Source organism: Nuphar pumila, chromosome 9 (genome assembly GCF_984573655.1).
Source record: "Nuphar pumila chromosome 9, dmNupPumi1.hap1.1, whole genome shotgun sequence".
In the NCBI taxonomy this organism is placed as follows: domain Eukaryota; kingdom Viridiplantae; phylum Streptophyta; class Magnoliopsida; order Nymphaeales; family Nymphaeaceae; genus Nuphar; species Nuphar pumila.
This window is the reverse complement of record NC_143257.1, coordinates 104762169-104783785: the sequence shown is the minus strand read 5'-3', so window position 1 is coordinate 104783785 and position 21617 is coordinate 104762169. Positions and strand designations below refer to the sequence as shown.

At 34.3% G+C, this 21617-nt stretch overlaps 1 non-coding gene across 1 annotated transcript; it reads right to left on the bottom strand.

Annotated features, from left to right (window-relative positions):
- Nucleotides 1-20596: 20596 nt before the first annotated feature.
- On the bottom strand, nt 20597-20793 carry LOC149828784 (U2 spliceosomal RNA). Its single transcript, XR_016434485.1, has one exon. It is a non-coding gene; the product is annotated as a U2 spliceosomal RNA (small nuclear RNA).
- Nucleotides 20794-21617: the final 824 nt, after the last annotated feature.

Sequence of the window (21617 nt, the reverse complement as noted above, 5' to 3'; positions counted from 1 at the left end):
GAACACCTTCTTCCCAAACAATTTTAATCTCGATAGTTGTGTCCCCATCTCCTCTCCGTCATCCTCCGACGGTGTGCTCGCAAACAGAGCCAAACAATAAGTGGAATTTAACATATTTGTATGTCAGCTAAAGATGGACCAAAACGGACATTATTACCAATGTTAGAAGAATCCATTTTTGAGTTCAATTGAATCATTTCGAAATGAGTCTATTTGCAAAAAATAAAAAAAATAAAAACAAAGGTTCGTTCAATCCTCATTTCAGGCCCAATGCAGCTGAATCTGCTGATTTTGTTGGGGGGGGGGGGGTCTAAATCAGCCCCTCATCAAATCAATTATTAGGGCGATTTGATTTGATTCAGCCGATCCAGGCTGATTTGATTTGATTTTTATCAACTTTGTTTTTTACTATTCTATTGTAGATTTTGTAAATCAAACCCTAAAAATAAGATCTGTACATTTTGGTGGAAATTATGTATTAGATTATGAATTTATGTTTAAACATGTCTATAAGCTGATAAAAATTAATGACTCTATTGCACCAATGATTTACAACAAAAAAATTCAAGTTCTGCGACCAAATAAGTTGATCCGAGCCATGTTATCTAGCAAAGAACAAAGATTAACAAATTTATAAGATTAGATTAAGCAAAATACACTTGCAACTAGAAGCTTTTAGATAGGTCTAATGGGGTTCATTCCTTAATTAGGACCAGTCACAAATAGCACCAAATTTTTGAAAATCTCATGATATCATCATATGATATTTGACAATGAAATATTAAGATAGTCACCCATTTTCGATATATCATGGCCTTTAAATAGCCGAAAAGGGCACCACTCATTTTGTAGCAGGGGTGTCAACAGGTCAGGTTTGGTTTGGACCTGGATGAGACCAAACTCAGATCTGATTTGAGATGTTGGTAGTGGGTCCGGACCTCGGTTCAATCGGACCTACCATATGATAAATCATACTTAGATTCTATAAGGATTACATGAACCAGACTCCAACAATATCCAGTAAAATAATATGTTTTTATCCTTTTTGCATTGAAATTTGGAGGATCTTAATCCAAATTCGGGTCAGGCCCAGTCTGGTATGAAATTTCATAAACCATACCTACGTCCACATATTAATTGGACCCTTTGAGACCTGGATTTTGATTGGACCTCCTTGTTTTTCACCAACCCTATAGGTTTTGGTACAGGTCGGGTCAGGGTCAATCCTGACCCATTGGCACAGGGGTGATTCATGAACTACTAAGTTGATAGGACATCATGGTACAAAACTCATGGGTGCACATATTTTGCCTGGACACTGAAATTGGCTGTACTCTCTGGTGGGCAATAAGGGCATGAAGTTTTACCTTAATGAGCTCGGTGGGCGATGCATTGTTTCTTCAGTTATAAAAAAATAATAAAAATAAAAAACTGACTTTTTAAACTTGTTATAATCTCATGAAAATAAAAATGGTTAGGCTGGCAAACCAGCCACTTGCAAGTTAGGGTGTCACATACCGCTATATCATAAGTAGAGCAAGTTCAGGCTACACTCAAGGATGCTTTCTAAGACATCTAGATTTAGAAGTTGCACTCAAAAGTTTGAAGTTTGGTTTGTTTAAAGGGCATAGGAGCTTGACATTAGATAAGCGCACTTCCATGCACAAATATAACAAACGAAAAATGATCGTATTGTATGACAAAAATGACATGTTTCCCAAAATACTTCATAATTTTTAAAATATGCTTCATATCCAAATTCATAAATGCTTAACTTCTTTAGGACTTTTTTGCCCTTTGCACGAGCGAACCTCTTGCAATTTGTGTGATATGTTAGTATGCTCTCCTTGTATCACAAATTATCACTAATTAAAATGTAGATTCATAATTTTTTTTGCAGACCTCACGAAGTTCACATAACCAAATTTGTGAACCCCATGTAATTGAAACTTATGTAACTTCGCAAATACCATAATAAATTCACATATATAGTATGACATTCACGAGATACTATGCAAACCTCCTTTCAGTAGTTGATCCTCAAGGAGATCCACAAATATGTGGTGATATGCACAAATTTTTGACATACGAATTTTTGTAAATTTGTATGCTTGTTGAATCATATATAAAGTCATTTTTGTTCATTTTGCTTTTTTTTTCTTTGTTTCTGAAAAGAATTCAAACATTTTTCCTCTAAAACTCTCAACATTTTTTCTTTTACCTTGTGATGATTCTTGTAAAAAAAAATTGTTGTACTTTGATGAGGTTATTAGATAGAAATGTGAGTTTCATACAAACAATATATATGCATATCATTTTTTTCATTCAGAACTTTTTTCTTTTTTTTATAGATATGAGCATTTAATAGTCTCATGTGTATTTGTATTTAGTTGTTGTTGTGGATGTTTTTTGTATTTTTTTTCTGTGTTTTATTTAATATTTGTCACCAGTTTTACTGTTTAGAGTTTATTATGTTTAGGGTTATATTTATTTATTTATTTTTGTTGTAGTTGATTTATGTTTGTTTGTTTGTCCTTAGTTAATATTTGATATTTTTGTGTTGGTGTAATGGGGCTAGGGTTGATTGTGCAATAACATTGAATAGGGGTTTGGTGTTATCATGGATAGTTATATTAATTGAATGTATGAAATATATATAGATGGCATTTTCTCACATACTATTTTCATTAGATGAATGATATATTGTATTGTTAGTTTAGGCATTTATTGATGGCCTCTGAAAGGGTTAAAATATACTACCATAGCATTGATCCGCCTACTTAAAGATCTATAGTGGTCTCCAAAAATAGAAGCTATAAAAAATTTATAGTTTTGATGTCACATAAAATCAGATATGTAGAAGAGATAATTATCCTCCAGTATAGTTGTTCTCCAAAATTAGATGACCAACATATATGAATAAACGTCTTGGATAATGATGATGTAGAATCAATGTTATTTAGTAGTGATATCTATTTAGTTGTTTGCAAAGTTAAAGAAGAAGTTATTATTTCAGAGTTAAATAAGAAGTGGTTGGAAGTGATGTACAAGAAGCAGTTGATGAATAAAATGATAAGAATCTTATAGAGAATATGCATCTATCTCAAGAACCATCTATCCAGCTTAGGCGCGTGAAGGATTTCAGATGATATTAAGCTCAGACAAATAGTGAATGATATTAATACATCAAATATTAAGCTCAGACATGTGGAGGGCATGTTGTTGCCTAAACTGATTAGGGATATAGATATTTGATGTGTAGGCAGTAAAGAACTTTTACAAATAATTAATGTTGTACATGATCAGATGATCACTATAAAGTATGTAGAAGCACATGGGCAAACCAATTTTAGTGATCTTCATCGCAATAATGTAGATGACATACAGCCTTGTACTGTATATGACAAAGCTAGGTAAAAATTGTTGAACATTGTAATTTATGCTTGAGATATAGGTCTGATAATGGATGTTATATTTTTATGGTTAATCTTGAAAGTTGAAAATACAGAATATTGCATGTATAAAAGTGAAGGAAGTGATAGATACAATCAATTTTGATTTAGTTTGTGCAATAAAATAGTCAATTAGTGATAGCAGCGATAACGTAGACAATGGAGAATCAGATGACATCGATGATGGTGTTGACTACACCATGTCTGCTGAGCCAAACTCATAAATGATAGGAGAGGGCTAAGACACTGATCACATGGGGCAAATAATGCTAGGTGAAAATGATGCACAAATGGCACTTGAAAAGTCAAACCATTGGTATGTTGTATAAGCTATATGAGCATTTGTTGGGCAGTACAATTGTTTTATGTTTTTACACCATTGAAATATGTTTGAACATGTTCTCGTTCAATGGATTCTCATTTAATGAAAAGAGATTGAAAATTATCCTATTTGGTTCATTTGATGAAGGTTAATCAAGGATCACTAAGGTACATTCAGACCAGTCAAAAAGATCAGTTTAAGTACTTGTTCTTATTTTTTTACCCATGCATCAATGAGTTTTTTAAAGGATGTCCTCCGGATCTTATGGTAAATGGCATATTCTTAAAAGCGAGTTATATCGACATATTGTTGTCAGCTCATATTTTTTATACTTGTGGTGAGATGTTTTCGATAACATTTGCAGTTGTGGATAAGGAGTGGAATAATTTATAGTCATGATTTTTGGAGCATGTGAAAGAAGAGCTCACTGTCTTTGACGAATATAAAGAGATATTATAGTTTTCAGTTGTTTCAAATAAGTATGAAGGTCTTAAGTATGAAGGTCTAAATTATGTTCTCTCTCATACATAGCTTATATGTTATGTTGGATATTATATAAAGCACTTGAAGAACTTTTTTAAGAAATTTGGTTCACCACTCAGTGCACTTTGGTAGAGTGTAGTTCGAGCATCCATGAGAAAATAATGCACTTATTTTCTTAAAAAAATCTAGGATCAAGACTTTGCCACTTATAATTATGTTGTCATTAATGTGAAACCAGAACATTGTACTGACGACTTTTCAGCAAAAAGATAGTGCTTAATGTCTAATATAGCAAAGAGCTTCAATTTGTGGATTCTTGTCATACGTAACAAGCTCCTAATTCTTCGTATTAAAAGGTTTTGTTTCATGATAAAACTTTTTGAGAAAAGAAAGAATATCGAGCAAAAAATATTAGGCATTATAGTGTCTAATGTCAAAGAAAAGGTCAAGGCACTTAAGAGAAAGACACAACAACTATGTATGCAAGTAGTACATTGTCACCGATATCAATACGAAGCTTGTTGTTGATCTCACATTTAGTGTTGATTTTGAGAAGTAGTTTTGCTCTTGTGAAGAGTGACAGGTTAGCAGGATTCTATGCGAATATGCAATCACATACATTTTGTACAAGGGCAAGCTACCAGAAGATTACTGCAATAAGTTTTTCATAGTTAAATTATATTGAGTTGCATATAATGCATATCCATCTTTTTGATGGCAAATAATGTCTCACACATTGCTTCATCGACTCTTATTATTGTTTATCTACCAAAAGTGGTTTGTAAAGCAATGTCACCTAAGGTGAAGAGATGGAGAATAAAACACAAGAATGTTGTGCAATATAAGTATAGCGTATGTGGTGAGGTTGACCACAATAAGTGAAAGCTCAAATAACAATATGTTTGAGTACATATGCTGTGTAAAATATGTTTTTGTTATGAGTTATTTAATGAATTACTTCTTTGTATTTATCTATATTATTTTTTAATAAACTGCTCTAATGTCTTAGGTCTTCTATTTATATCTTAGGTATTTTGTGATGAATACTTATACATATAAAGAAAAATAAGACAACATAAAGAGAACCAAACCCCCACTCCCACCCCCACCCCCAAGGAAGGTCCCAATTGTGGTGTCTGAGGTATGAATATCCTGAGTCATGTGTATATACAACCAATGGTATTGTGTGTTTATATTTAATTTTAATTGGTGATGAGAACAAGTTAATGAGAAAGAAAAATAAGTGTAACAACTAAACAAGCTGAAAGAGCATGAATTTTATGAAGACACTATATTGGCAAGTGACGTAAGTGTTGAGTTTGCACATTAGTTTGTTTGTTATTTTGTTATATTTGTATATAGACTCATTTAAATCTAATATGAATGTATCACATATTTTGATTATTTAGCATCTAGCAAGTTTTATAGAAAGACTCCAAGCATCCCATAAGCAAGACATGGTAACATGAGCATAATTGTCCATGACCATTTACCTTACCCTGTATTTTTTTGAGTTTCAAAAGCGATGCTTCTGTTATTGTTCTACTGACTAATAAAAACTAACTGATAAACATTAATTGTTCACAACAAATGGTCAAAATTAAAGAGATACAAGAAGGGGCTTGTGGATGCTTGGAGACCAGCAAATTGCAGTATCTTTTCTTTGAATCAAACAAGGTATCCATTTGGAAACTTTAAATACTTACAAAACATAAATTTTCACGTGCATGATCTTAAACTCAATTTATATTATAGATATTAATTCTTGTCAACTGGGGCAACCAACATTGGGTTCTTTCAAAAATGAATATGAATGCAAGGGAGTTCAGGTTATACAATATCACATGGTCAACAACTAATGCAGATAAGAACATGAGAGCACTAATATGATAATATTACTTATTCAATAAGTGCTTAGTGTTCTCTCATACTTAGTAGGTTAATGTTTTGTTGCACGCTCATTTCTTTACAGAGTGGTTTAGCTACGACTGTTACATTGATTGCATGCCATTTCCTATGAAAGGTATTTCTCAACAAAAAAATGAGTAATTACTTTGCATATGTTTGTTAACTCAATTCGTATATATACATATTCTTGACTTGGTATATGATTTTATACGTATGATTATGGTATATTTGTCCTATCGTACATGCATTACTTGAGCTTAAACACAGACTTGAACATTACACGAGTACATATTTATATGTGATATTTTGTTATGCTTTTGGGATATAAGTTATATAGTTAGTTGTTTGCTAATAACCTTTTTTTATAATGATATAACATACTATAAAAAGCATATGATACAATTTTATAAATGCATGAGAGAAAAAATGGCTTTTGATGTACCAAAAAGAAAGTTGAGGAGGAGGCGAAGGGCCAAAAAGGATTACATCAGAACACAAAAGGTTCAAAGGACAAACAAAAGGCAAAAGATGAGGTGACATTGGTCAATAAGGTTTCGAATGACAAGATATTTTAGGGAGTATACATTGATTACTATTGTAAAACAGTGGATATAAATTTGACAGAATTATCAAATATTAGATATAAATTTGATAGGATTGTTTTGTAAATTATAGGTTTAAATTTTAGATCTTCTTTAAATATTTAATGTTTTATAAATTATGTTTTGTAAGTTTTGTATGTTCTTTAAATAGGCTAAAGTTTTGCAAATTTTGTATATTTAACTTGATTCCATGTTTAATGTTTTGTAACAAGGACATGTGCAAAACGTAAAAAAACAGCATATTTAGGAGAAAATTCACATATTTAGGAGAAAATTTGCATGTTTAGGAAAAAATTATATATTTAGGAAGAAATCATATATTTAAAACAAATTTATATATTTAGGAGGAAATCACATATTTATGAGGAAATCACGTATTTAAGAGGAAAATCACATATTTAGGAGGAAAGTCATATTTAGAAGAAAAATTGCATATTCAGAAGGGAAATTGCATATTTAAGAGGAAATCACATATTTTTTGTTACGAAAGTCTCGATTGATCTTATGTTTCGTACAAATTGGTCATTGTTTGTAATACTTTTTTGTAGACTTCCTGATCCTCTCAAATCTTGGTCATTGTTCGCATACCTCCCTATGCAAAGTTATATAATTTTAGTCATAGTGTTCAAAGTTGCATGTAACATTCAAATTTACAATTCAGCAGATACACAATTCACCTATAACATTCAAATTCACCTATAATATTTAAATTTACAATAGACAATTCACCTATAATATTCAATTATACAGTAGATACACAATTCACATGTTATAAGTATTCAAATACAAAACTATATACATTTATTTGCAATTCAAAGTTAAGTTGTTATAGACAATTCAACTTTGGCATACAATTAAACTGTTAAACAAAAATTTCAATTACAACTATATTTATAATTATTTATAAAACATTATTTACTTAATTACAATGATTTACAAAACAATCAAAATCAGTGTCATTGTTGTGGATACATCAAGCGCACTCGTAGTTCTTTGATGACCTTATTATTGTTAGCAATAAGACCAATTTGAGTATGTATAATAGACTCTTTTGCTTGAAGCAAGTCTTTCAACATGTGGTTTTCAGCTAGTGTAAGAGTCAACTTTGCATCCACTCCACTTGCAGACCTTATATATTTCAGACTCTTCGCTCCAAGTTCCTCCTCCTCCTCAATGTCCCTCTTTGTGGAGGGGCTGCTTGCAAACTTCAGGTTATTAGTAGCTACATCATCATCATCGTAGGCATGTACCATGGTTAACAAGTCAATATCTTAGATGCCACCATGCAAGTCTTCAAATTCAGACTGGATCACCATGGGGTAATCCTTCATCCAATCATTCATTGTGCTTGATACGATTATGCTAACTATGCAAGGGTGACAGGGTGGTTGCTAGAGAGACCCAAATTGCCGAACCACTCGACTAGCCATTTGGAACTCAACTTTATTTATTTTGTGTAACCAAATGTCCCTCCTTGCGATATCCTTCGCTTGTATAATCACATCATCATTCTCCTCCTCCTCTGCATCTTCGTAGGGGTACCATTTTACCTACAGAATAAAGTTTCATTCGTGGTTAGTCTTATATCATATTATTTATAAAAATATAAGAAATTATTTCAAGAATACTTACATGTGACATGGTTAGTTTATGCAACAATACAACGTAATGGGTCCTTCCCATGTGAAGACCGAACCCTCTTTGATCATTCTCCTCATCTTCATTACTTCATCGACTTTACATTGCAACACATGAAAATTCAGGGAGACAATTACATCTCAGAAGCCTTTCAATGGATATGTGCTCTTATATCTAAACTTGCGAGGATTAACATGGATTAATACACAGTATAGTATATCAATAATATTAAATAATATTTGAATATAAATTAAAAGTTTAAGTATAATAAAAGAATAAATACATCAACATATCAAAGATGTTTTTTCTTCCATGTCTCATGCTACTCAAACTTGCATATAGGTGTGCAAGTGAGGTTGTTTCACATGCATATTATCGACGTAGTCTAGGTCTTTCAACAATTGAATGTATGATTTATGGATCGACTTCTCACTAGTGTCGATAAATACGCATGTACCAAAAAAGTATAGCAAGAATATTATTACCTCTTTAATCTTATAACCACCCTTCCCTCCAACACACAGTAGCTTTCCCTTCATTCTCCTCACCGTGTTGGAATTATAGTGCTTCCTTGACCATAATAACTTAATCCTTTCATCTTCAACTGCATCCACATTCACTTGTAGATAAATACCTAAAGTGTGCTTGAAATCTCTCCATTGAAGTGCACTCATTGGCTCCCCATGACACTTAAATTCGGTGATTTATGTCATGTCTTCCAATGTGATGGTTATGTTAATATCTCTGAACTAAAATGTGTTGGTTGCTGGATTTTAAAATTGCATAAAGCCTCTAAGTGACTATGGATGATGTTTCATGGTGTAATCTTCAAGAATTTTTTAAAATGCATCTGATTTATTCTGTCATTTGCTTCCTCTTTTAGTTTTAGGAACCACTCATGTGCTTGAAACCAGTACAATTGGTGTATGTGGCTTGTTGGATCCTCTGAATCTTGTCGTTGTGGATCTTGTAGTCACAATTATTTTTGCTAAAATTGATCAAATTAATCATAGAACACACACAGATATAAAATTTTAACAAGTGCAGTGCAAGATTTAAGATTTAATCTAGTTATCCTAAAAACATGTTTCCAACATGCATGACAAACTAATCAATCAAATGAAATATTTAAACCAGTTATCCTAAAAACATGATTCACTGTTGATAAAAAAAATTAAAGAGGAAGAATAACTTACCTAGATTTCACTAAAATTCTTTTAAAAACCTTTAGAAGATGTGGGATGCTCATTTCAAGCCCTGGCCATCCCTTTTCCAAGAAAAGGGTAAAGCAAAGGTAGGTTTTCGAACTCCATAGTTTGAAACACACCATGACGGATTAAGATATGCAATAAAGATGAAGCGTGTATAAATATTTGATGAACTAACTATATGAAATTAAAAGAAATAAGCAAAAAAATTGAACAATACCTTTTTTGAACTTGGGAGTCCATTTTTCTCCTATGGGGGCTTCCCTTTGTCATGAGCAGCACCTCCACGTAGGTTCGGTGGTTCTTGCAATAGCTTTGTCAGCACCTTTGTCTGGGTATGGCAATTTAGGGCTTATGTGAGAAAGGGTGTGAGCACAGGCAAGGATTGGGTACACTTCTTTTTCCAAGGCTAGCATTCAGGTATATGATTTTCATATATTAGTAAAGTTTGTCTTCATATCCAGATCCAATTTGAATATGCACCAGATCCATATTCAATGGGAGTTATTCTTTTATGTCTCATTACCATTTTGGTATGTCAAACATTATAAGCCTATTCATTTTTCAATTTTTAATCTTAAACAATCTATGATGCCATTAAAATTTAGAATTTTTTTTATATCCTTTTTCTAACTCTTTTCAAACACAACAAAAACCTTTTTAAATTCAAACATGCCCTAACCTTGGGCACGCCACATATTTTAAGTAAAAACCATTCAAACCATTTACAACTCAAAGTTACAAAAATAGTTGTATTCATTTCATTAAATGGAATGTCAGAATTTCACAACAAAAAATAACAGTAGACTTTCATATGTAGTCCAGTCCATTCCAAATATATCCATGAGTCTCTGTGTATTGCGTTATATGTCTGCCTACTCTGGTGAGCCTGTAAAATAGTAAGGTAAAGAAGTCTGAGACAATTTAATGTCTCAATATAATCTCGTAGACCCTTATTTGGTCTTTAGTAGACACTATACATAAAGCAAACAGAAAAGACAAATCAACAGGTTACCATTTATTAAACATATAACATTATATCACAAACATGTAATTCAAGCATAACAATTATGCATATCACATTTTGTATATTTTCATTCAATTGCTTTTGAATTATGTGTCATTCTTGCAACCATCACAAATTAAGTGACAATCCTGATTAACTATTAAACACCATTTCTCATGCTACTTGTGTGCTCATGCCCCCTAGGGGGTGTTCATTCAAACATTTCATTTTCATATTTTAACCTCTGAAGGATAAGAAACGTCGACACCAAGGTCTGGGACATGGAATACATGGCATCCCTCTGTCTAGGACATCGTAATTCACTACTAAGACATACAATTGCAGTTTCACCTCTACCTCGAGTATCAGAGTTCAGTTCTCTCTAAGCCGTCGTGGTAGGGGACAAGTTCACATTTGACCCACGACGGGACCGCCAAAGTGAGTCCATGTCAACACATCCCATATGGTTGATGTGGGTGCTTGTTCATATTTGACAAGCTAGCTCATTCACATTTGATGAGCAACATTACCCCATCTTTCATGGTGTAATAATATTTAGTGCAGCTTATAATTAACTTCTCGAGAACATTTTCTCATATACATGTCATTTCTCAGAGTAAATGTGCAATATGCCACATTTAGAATCATATCAACAAATTTCACTTGGGTTAATACCCATAAAATTTATGTTATCCATATCATGCATCATACCACGTTTGCCATACTTGCAAATTTAAAACATGAATAGCAGGAATTTAAAATACTAAACAAGCTTTCATATAAAAAAAATCAATACATCATAACATGCATCTATTACATTCTTTTACAAACTGATCTCTGAACAATTCCATGACCTTAGATTACATGTGTTGTAATAAGTGCAATTTAACAAGAATAACAATAAATTTTCAACACCTAGTAAGCATACATGCATTTATATTGCAGCAAATCATTCAAATTCTAATTTAGTCCTTGGACATTCCCATGAGACTATTTTTCCATAATTAGATTAAAACATGACTGTGTATATGCCATAATTGCAAACATGCACCATAAAATTTCCTTTGAAAAACAAATATGACATAAATGTTGGGACTTCACTATGATGTCTCAGACTTGTGTATATGCATAATTCACTTTTTCATAACCCATGTGAAATATTTTAAAATTTTTATCAAGGCTCATATCCATTAAACAACTGGTTTCAAATGGATTTCACTGAATGTTTGATTTACAATCAGTTTTGGCTTGAATATGTTTTCAAATTTTTAAATAAAAATTTGTTGAGGATGCCCTGCCTTGATCCTAGGACACTAATTTTTACCAAAAAATAATTTGTAATATGTCCTATACAATTTGGATCCTAAGACATGGTTGAATCCATAATCCCAGACTATTTCATAAACATGTGTACCATAGGTCCCATGATCAAAGAATCTTAGGTTTGATCCTCTTGAGTCCATTAGAGTCAAATTGAAGTACCCGTCCATTTCAAATTTGGACATAGCTTCTAGGCCTTCTTCCAAACCATCAAATTCAGATATCTTGGAGCTTCGAATAGTTTCACTTGTGGACTGTTAACTGTCTGAAGACGTAAGTGATCACCTTTTCATGATGCATCAACATGCAACCTAACCTAGTAGCTGAGGCATCATTGTAGACAATGAAGCTTGTCAATCCAAAGGGTAATGTCAATACCTGAGTTGTGGTCAGCTTCTTCTTTAGTTCCTGGAATCCCTCCTCACAATAAGGAGTCTACACGAACTTGGCTCCCTTCCTTAGTAGCTTAGTTATTGGAGCTGCTATCCTTTCAAAATCCTGGATAAATCAACGATAATACCCAACTAATTTCAAGAAACTTCAGATTTTGAGACATTCTTTGGTTGCTCCCACGACAACATTGCCTTTACTTGTTAGGAAAACTGTAAGCAAGAAACAACCAAAAGAAACAATAAACAAGAATGATCACACCAAACACAACAAAGACACAGAGATTTACGTGAAAAAACCTTCTCTCAAATCTGAGAGAGAGTAAAAAACTACGGCCGCCCAAAGGAAAACTTTATTTCTCTTCTTCGACAGTTACAAGAGAAAAAAAAAAGAAAGAATTTATACAAGGCAAGGGTGACAACCCTAACCCTAAACGAATTGGGTCTGATCCATACGAAATCGGGTCTCAAACGTAAGCCCAAAAAAAAATCTGGGAGGCGCGCCCCCCTACGAACTCCCGCCAGGGGCGGTTTGCGATCGTTGCAAAAAAATTTCTTTTTCCCTTTCTTTCTTTCTTTTCTCATTTCAGCCCTTTCTCCCTTTTTGAAGGAGAAAAAGAAAGAAAGAAGAGGGAAGAGAAAGAAAGAAAGAAAAAAAAGAAACTCTTTTGCAAGGTCTCACTTGACCTTTATTTGAAAAGATATTTTGAAATTTAACTCGCCTCTATTTTTGAAAGTTTGTGGGAAGAATGGAGAGACGGGATTCGCTCGTCGGTACGAGGTTCATCCATTCTTGGCGCTTTTACCAGAGGTAATTGAACCAAGGATCGAATAAATGTCTTTTGCCTTGCCTAAATTTGTCTAAATGATTATTCTGAAATCCTAAATGCACATTGAATCATGCATGTGCTTATAAAAATGCAAAGATGTATGCTTTTGAGAAATGCTTTAGGAAATTTGGATTTTTCCAAGTGATTTTGAAATAAGTTTGAAAATATCCTTAAAGAAGGGATTCAAAAAGTTGAACTTGATTTTGGAATTTTGAATTCAAACTTGGATCTGAAAAGAAACTCGAAATTTAAAGATTAAAATGGATCAAAATTTGAATTAAAGAAGGAGGATTTGAAAATAAAATTTTGAAAAGGGTGAAATTTGGAATTTGATGCTAAAATTGAAATTTGGAATTGAAGGATAATTGAAATCTAGTTTTGAATTTGGAATTTAAAATTGAATTTGGGATTTGGATTTGGATTTGAAATTTGAAATTGAAATAGGAATTTGAAGAATGAATATAGGAATTGGGAATTTAGAATTTGAAATAAACTTTGAAGTTGGATTCCAAAATTGAAATTAGGATTTGAAATTGGACTTGGAATTTGAAACCAGAATGGAATTTGAAAGTTGAATTGGACTTTGAAATTGGAATATTGAATTGGTTTTGAAGATTGATTTAGAAATTCAAAGTGAATCTCAAAATTTGATTTGGAATTTCAAGGTGAATTTCAAAACTTTGAGTTGAAGTTAAATTAAAACTCAGGATTTGAAATGGATTTCGAAAATTTGCAATGAAAATAAAGAATTTGAATAAAATTTGAAGTTAAAGTATGAAATTCATAAATGAGAATTGAAAATTAGAAATTTAAAACTGAATGGATTTGAGAATAAAAGAATAAATCTGAATTTATAAATGGAAGTTTAAATGACTTTGAATTTAGGGAATAAAAGCTGAGTTTTTGAAAGTTTATTTCAAAATCACTTTGATTTTTGAAGATAATTTAAAATAATTTAAAAAAGAATGCAATTTTATCCTAAATGATAAATGTTTTGAAATTTATTTAAAGATTAGGCTTTTAAAAGCATATTTCATTTTTTAATAGAATTGAAATGAGATTAAGTCATAATACATTCATGACTATGGTCACAAATATATTATAATATAATCTTTATTTAAATTCTGATAAAGAATAAAATAGATTTTGTGCCTCTGTAGGATTTAATATAAAATTATCTTTTAATATATCTGTGACTATGGCCATAAATATATCTCAAGATAATTTATATCTTAAATTCTGATAGAGGAGGAAAAGAGTTTTTAGAAAAATAATAATAGGAAATCAAGTGTTATTCCATAAAAGGTAAAAATCCTAAGTATTGTTCACATTTTGACTATAGTCATAAATGTCAATCATTTACTTAAAATTATTTATCTCTTATTAGAAAGGTGCATGTGCCATTCGTGTTTCACCATTGTAGATTTTTGAAATAAAAGTAAAATTAAAATGAGATGAAGCAGACAATTATGAGATCTATATGCTCATACATTTTATTCTAAACTGGAAAGTAAAAAAAAAAATCCATTAATATCAACTTATTACAATTTTGAATTAAAATTGAAATATAAAATTCCTAATCTGAGAAAAAGAAATCAGCTTTTTCCACCTTTTTTCTGCAAAAAACTGAGTTAGTACCAAGCCAAAGGCAAAACATAGAAGCAAGTGGAAGATGTCGTGGCATAATCAATATGCATATGGTTATACCTAAACTATAATGGAAAGACTCATACTAATGAAGATATGATACTTAATGTATGCATGAGGTGCATTTTTCTAGGTATAATACATGTACCAAATGAAGAGTGCACATGCATACACTAATAAAAATGTATGTAGAAGAAACTTGTTGAACGGAAAGAAAAATGCCTATGTGAATATACATGCAATGGAGAAATGCATAGGAGGAAGCCTTCATTTTCAATGAGGAGATGTATGAAATGGGACTTATGCAATGTTAATGCTAATAAAGGTAAATACATGAAAGTGTATGTGAGATGATTTGAATGAGTCTAATGAATCCAATGAACAACAGATTATAACACCTAGATGCAGAGGCTATACCTTGCCTAAATGCTTAAATTGTAAAGGACTTGAATGTTGGGTCATGTCAGCAAATTTCACCATACCAGATGAATGTGAATGAGCTTCTGCCTTAAGCAATTACCTTCAGCAGGTTGAGATTAAGTGTGATGCAGTGTTGCATGGGTGCACAGGTTGTGAGCTGGGTGAGTGGGATTTGAAAATGTTGTGGAGAAATGTTGTTATGCATGGGAGAGTGGGGAGTATATAGTGTTCGGTGTTGCTGTAAGTGCAAGAAAATGTAGGGAGTGAAGGCATGTGCATAGCAGTATAAGTGCACTGAAGTGTTGAGAAATGTTCAATGAGAAGGTGTTGTGGGAGGTGCAACAAATGTAAGTGATACTCACAGAGACTGGGTGAGGTGCTATGTGCAGCAATATGCACGTGTAGTAAATGATGTGCTGGAAGTTAAAGTGTAGTAGGTATACAGTGAGGTGTTGTGAGGCTTGAAGTGCAGGTATATAGGGGAAATGTGAGTGATAAGTGCAGCATACAGGTGGAGTGTTGTGTAGGGAATGGTGAAGTGATGTTCACAGAAACTGGGTGAGGTGCAACAGGGGATGTAGTAGTGTAACAGGTAAGTGGACCATGTGCAGGTGATAAAACAAAATGAAAGTGCAGGTGTTAATCTAGCCTAACATGCAAGTATTAACCTAACATAATATGCAATAGGTGAACGCTACTTTGAAATGAACCGAATGTGGGTGATAAGACTGAAGCAATAATGAATGCATATGCTACAGTAGAGATACATTGATTTGTTGTAACCTATCAATGAACTCAGAAGGTGTTTTTGGTTGCAAAACCACAATCCGACCTGCAAGCTCTTTTGCCATTCCCTTCACATGAAATATATATATGAATAGCTGCTTTCTCCTATCTCAATCAGCCCTTTTGAACTAAATTCATATTCGGTGTCAATGACCATCCAGACCTTCACAACTTCTTGGTAATACAGCTGGAAGTGAGAGTTTTAAATAGAATGGAATTTTACCAATTTCTGCAGAACCAACCAACTCAGTCAAGGCACCCAATAGCATACCTACATATAATACTATACCTGAACCTTTTAGGGATGTGGGAAGATGACCACCAAGGCATTCTATATGAATATGTTCTTTCATCAATTGGAATCCAGTTTGATAAGTGGCATACAGATTGACATGATTTGAGTTAGTGCAGATTTTATAATATCTGATCTCACATCTAACAGCTCCATTAACTCTAATTCACTTAATGATAGTGCATCATTGGCAGCCAATACGATTCTTGCTGCAAAAATATGTTCGCTATAGAAGATGGAAGACCTATCTTGCTAATCAGTTTCCCCATCGTCCCATCTGATTTGCTTTGGTCTTGATCTCAAGTTCTCGGCTCTTTACTGTGAGATTATCGAATTTTCTGGAAGGTCTGGTCACTTGTCAAAACAAGCACCTGATAGAAAACTACAGAATTGGATACCCTGAGCGAGGAGTGCTATATTGACAACACTTCAATCATGCAATTATTGAGGGACAACCTTACTCTTTAGGTTTTTGACTTGCTAGAAGAGGGGGTGAAGATGATCTTAAGGCCATGAGCGGCAAAGGTGAACCCGAACATCGACCATCAATGCTTCACTTACCATTGTAACTAGTGGGGTATATGCAACACAACATGGATCCCGCAAGCTCTTAGACAGTTTAACTATCATACGGATCATATGAACCAAATGAACATTAACAAGTAAAGTGTGATGAGATGATGCACAGGGTACATAGCCAATGCAATGTAAAGACGAAACAAACGAGAAAGACAATATATACATCCAACAAATGACAGTAGACGAATCAAATGTTTAGCAGCAAAATGCACGATCATAATATTGGCACATGGAGAGTCCCTCAAGCTCAGGGCTCAAAATGGTTATGACTCCAGGGCAAATGGGAGGGGTTGGATGGATATTGCTGGTAAGTACCAGCCTTCAGAGTCTGGGAATAGGCATTTCTATCATGACAATGAAGGCATAAATGTACTGAATGAACAGAACAAGAGACTAGGGGTTCCTCGATTTGAGAATTGAGCCAGCCTCCCTTTTGGCATCATTTCAGTGGTGGAGGGCTAGAACATTACTCGGAACAGGACTTCAGAAGTTTCTTAATGAAATAGGCATAAAAGTATAGTGAGAATCATTCTGAATGTTACTTTGTTATCAAATCATATAGTGAGGATGGTGTGTGTAAGAAGCGTCACATACCGTCTGGACCATCACTTCAAATAGTATCAAAAGCTTGATGCCGCTTAGTGAGAAAACCAGTGGTTATCTGGCCTCCTCATTGCCCTCTGCAAACGAAAGTGAGCAGGCTAGATAACATGGTAGATCCAGTTGATTTTAATAAAACTCTGGATTATTGACAGCAAAATGAATGGAATGGGAAATGAATGAAATGTGTGATCTAACAAGATGACACAGGTTTGCACCCATGATGATGTTGTTGATGATGGAAATGTTGTGGTGCATCCTATTGAGGTGCGATGAATAGACAAAATAAATGACACAAAATTGAACAGAACAAGTAAAGGTGTACGGTTGAATTTTGATCAGGTGTCGAATCGAATTCAAGGGATTCCAGATCGAAATATGAGCCTCGAATCAACTCTGATTGATTATGATATTTACGATGTTGGATCCGCTTAATGGAAGGCACAATAACTGATAAGAGAAATCTCAATAAAAACCAGATTGATGCAGACTCAATGCGTATGCAATGCCTATGATGAATATTGCACAGATGATGCAAAATTTAGATAGAACACACAAACATATGCCATCGAATTCTGATCAAATGTTGACTCGAATTCGTGGAATTCCCAGATTGAAATATCAGACTTAGATCAATTTTAAGTGATTCTGATATTTACCACAATGGATCCACTTAATGGAAAAGCACCATGAAAATGATAAAGAAGTCTTAATGAAAACAAGGAGAAATGCAAGAACTACTATTGCGTAATGGAAGAGAATATACAGAAAGCAAGTATGATTGAGAAAGTGAGAGGTGAGAGTGGAATGCTATGTAACATGTGGATTATACTGAACAGTATGATGGCAAACATGAATGAACTAAGTGAAGCATCTCAGCATCATTTTAATGTACGCTAACACCAAAATAAATCTTAAGATTACTGAAACAGTAAATAGCAAGATTGATTGGTTGGAAGGTTTTATCAAATCATAACCTCTCTCTTGAATGGGAAGCATGAAACAGGGGATAAAACGATGATAATGCAAACCCCGCATGATGAAGGATGAATCATAATTACGGGCCCAAACCAAATCGGTTACAGGGATTATGCAAGAGCCATAAGCGATGAACAACATATGCGGAAGCAAAATAAGATGAAGCGAAACGATGCTTGAAGCAAAAGAAATAAAAAAAAATGTCGTTGAACAGTTATATAGAGGAAATACAATGTAAATGAAACAGCAAAACACAAAAGAAAATGAAAAACATGTTGGAATGTAAGTATTCCAATGAATATTGCAAGATGTAGATCGATACTGCTATATGCAGATCGATACTACAAGGTTGCTTGCCGTTAAATAGTGAAGAGCAAACCAGAAAACTTGTGGAAAATAGAAAGACAAAAATAAAGGGGGATAATAGGAAAAGAAGAAGAAGAGCGAATGGGGAAGGGAATCGTACCTGAACCGGATTGAGTTCCTTCCTTGAACTGCATGGACTCTTGCTGCAGGTTCAAACTCCTTCACTCGATCAAAAGGGGAGGGATCAGAAGAGAGAAGGAAGAAAAAGGGAGAGGGAGAAGAAGAAGGAGGCAATGGGAGCTTGGAGACGGATGGCCGGGTGAATAGTGGATGATCTTTGATCGACCCCTGTGGGTGTTCTTATAACAGAAGACCGTTGGGGGTTTTTACAAATCGGGTCCTCCATGTTTTGAAATTTTTCAAAATGGTGGTCTTAAAAGGATAGTTTTTCCAAAACGAGAGTAGAGCCCCTTTTCTGAAGGCTTTTCTTTTAAGTTTTTGAAAGAAAACTTAAAAATATGAGGAAAATACGAGGGATTTTTAGCAAATGGGATCCAGATAAGGTTTTTGAAAATGTTTTTGTAAAATATTTGTTTTAAAATTGTAGGATTTTCTGAAATAAACTTTTTGAGAAAATACATGGTTAATTTCAAAAAGTTTCAAAAAAAAATGGATCTGGATCCGGGATTTTGGGAAAATATTGAAGTTTGGATCTCGAAATTTAGGGAATGAAACGAGTGGATCCAAATGGATACTGGATGAACTGTCTGAGCCATTCAGAAAATTTATTTTTGTATTTTTAGATTTTGAATTGAAAATTGGATAATAGGGCTCAGAATTAGATTTGAATCTGAAATTGGAGTCAGATATGAAAAATAAATTTGGATTTTGGATCTTCAACCAGTGAATCCGAGAAATAAATAGAAATTTACAGAATTGCCCTTATGGATATCTCAGAAGGTGAATGCTAGGGGCAAAAGAGGAATTTTTAAAAATTTTGGAAAATTTGGGGTGTTCACACGCCCCCCCCCCCACCCCCTGCCTACTGACCGCGCAGCGGGACCCGCGTCAGGGGGGAAGCCCCCAGACCCCCCTTACTGCAAGGGCAAAAACTCTGAATCAGGCTCCACAACTCATCAATCTCCACCTTGGAGACTGATACAAAAAAAATCCTCCATTTATCTTGTCTTCCCAAACTCTTCTCTGCATCTTTGAAATGGCAGCCCTCCCTCATGCTCAATGAATGGAATTCTTTGGTGGACATCGGGTCACCCCAGCCTAGCTTGACCAAGCCTTGTTATGGCTTGACAAGCCTAACCCGGCCTCAACCTCGCAAAAGACAACCAGACTCTTGTAGGGTTTGAGCTGGGCACAAGACTTATTGGGCTGAGGCGGATCTCGCCGAGCCCTTTCAGTCCAAGTAGTGAATGGGTCAGGTTTAGTTGGACCTCCAGCCTGAATTTCTTATACAGATCATGAAACAAGATCCAATCTATGGATCAGATTCATTCTTATCAGATCAGACTTTGTGTGTTTTAGACTTTTAGTCAATATTTTCAGTAAGTGTGTTGAACAAGTTGTTCCACCAAGTTTCAAATTACTTTCCCATCGAAGTCTAAGAGTTGAAACTATCTCCGGATCATATATCACAATCCTAAAAGTCACATACCAATCCAACACATCTTCATAGGTTTTATCGAATAAATTGTGGAGATCTGATCCACGACCCAGAATAAAATCCAACCGATTTTCACGTCTTCCGTTACTGAAAATGAAACCCAAAGGACCCCACAATCGATAAACTAATAAAATTTTAATATTAAAGACTGGTAGGGGTGCGCCAGGCCCGTGCAGTAGTGCAACGCAAGGGCGACGCTCGAAGGGCCCAGCAGCAAGCTACTGTGGTGGCACCTTCCCCTAAAAGAAATTAATTTAATATCGTGTGGTCACATGGACCACATATCAGATATTAAACTGATAAGAACAGATACTACACTTGATCTTAGCCAAAAGGCCGAGAAAGGTATGAATTTAACATTCCTCTCAACCTCACTTTATACGCCCTTCACCCCTCTCACTCCGATCTCTTCATCGATATGGGACTAAAATCGGAGTCTCATATGAGTCTACCACCTAGCACAAACACCCATGATGATGATAGGTATGTATTGTTTAGACGAGCCCGTATGGGTAACCCTTGCCCGGAACCATGATGTATGCAATTCAAGTTAAACGCAAAGATCAGATGATGGTCATATTGTAGATCCATTTAGCTTGCCAGATCGAGCTGCATTTGATATGTTTTTTCTTTTTTCTTTTGGGCTCATTTTAGGTGTTGCATCATTTTCATGGGGTTAGAGGTGCGGATGGATTGCATTCGGTCGGACATCCGACCCAAATCTAACGTACTTTTCTAAAACATATCTTCAAATAAAAACTCAATGTTGCGTTTGACGGGCAGCCTAGGTTCAAATCCCCATGGGTGTCACCCCCTGTGGAAGCCGAAGCTTGGAGATTATGTGAGTCGAGGGGTAAGCCCTTAGTTTTACACTGGCAGGACAGCGACCGAAAGCATGGCAGGCTGACCCAGCACAGCTAGATCTCCGCGACTGGGGTGGTTTCTCTGAGCAAAAAAAAAAAAAAAAACTGAATGTTCAGTCGATTTGGGTTCAGATTTAAGTGGTACCACTGGGTTGAACCTCCTGGATTTGAATCGACGTTTTATTTGACCTCCATTCAAATCTTAGATTGAATCTTATTCACGTTATTGGTTTTTACTTAATTGCTTGTTTCCATCAGTTTTTCAATACAAGATCCGGTATCACCATATAAAATCAGGTTTTCCCATAGT